Source organism: Opisthorchis viverrini (genome assembly GCF_000715545.1).
Source record: "Opisthorchis viverrini unplaced genomic scaffold opera_v5_26, whole genome shotgun sequence".
Lineage (NCBI taxonomy): Eukaryota > Metazoa > Platyhelminthes > Trematoda > Opisthorchiida > Opisthorchiidae > Opisthorchis > Opisthorchis viverrini.
In genome coordinates, this window is record NW_008751683.1 from 553,218 (window position 1) to 553,773 (window position 556).

Below are 556 nucleotides of genomic sequence, written 5' to 3' on the forward strand. Positions count from 1 at the left end.
GAACCAAAATAGCGGGTCATGTAAAGCGGCACAGATGGCGTAATCCAGCGCCGTGGGCTAGACGCACACCCAAAATATCTCTGAAACCATGATTCGAAGGAGGAAAACTTTAACATAAATTTTTAACATTTGATGGTAATTTTTCGGGCGTATGATATCTTCCCAAACGGCCGCAGTTTTGTTGAAATTTGTTTAAATCTACTCAACCCCCCACAATATATTCAAGGCCCGCGATATTCATATTTTAAATGGCTGCTATCGCTGAGCACGTGAATGCGGGGATGATTTTGTGGAGAATTTCGCTCGTCAAAGTTTTTTATCATTCAGTGCATTTCGAGTTGCTTTAAAAGAGTACCAGACGAAACATTTCGTTGTTTTCGTCCGTATAAACCCCAAAAAGAGCAACAATTTGCTACTTTTGTATGAAAAAGCCCTCTACCGTTGCAGCAGACATCCCTGCAAACGAAGCAGAAGCCGTGGAATTCGTCGCACCTAGTAAGTTTTGTGTACGTTGTGGCACACGTCGTACTGATTGTCCGGCAAGGTTCTACGTTCG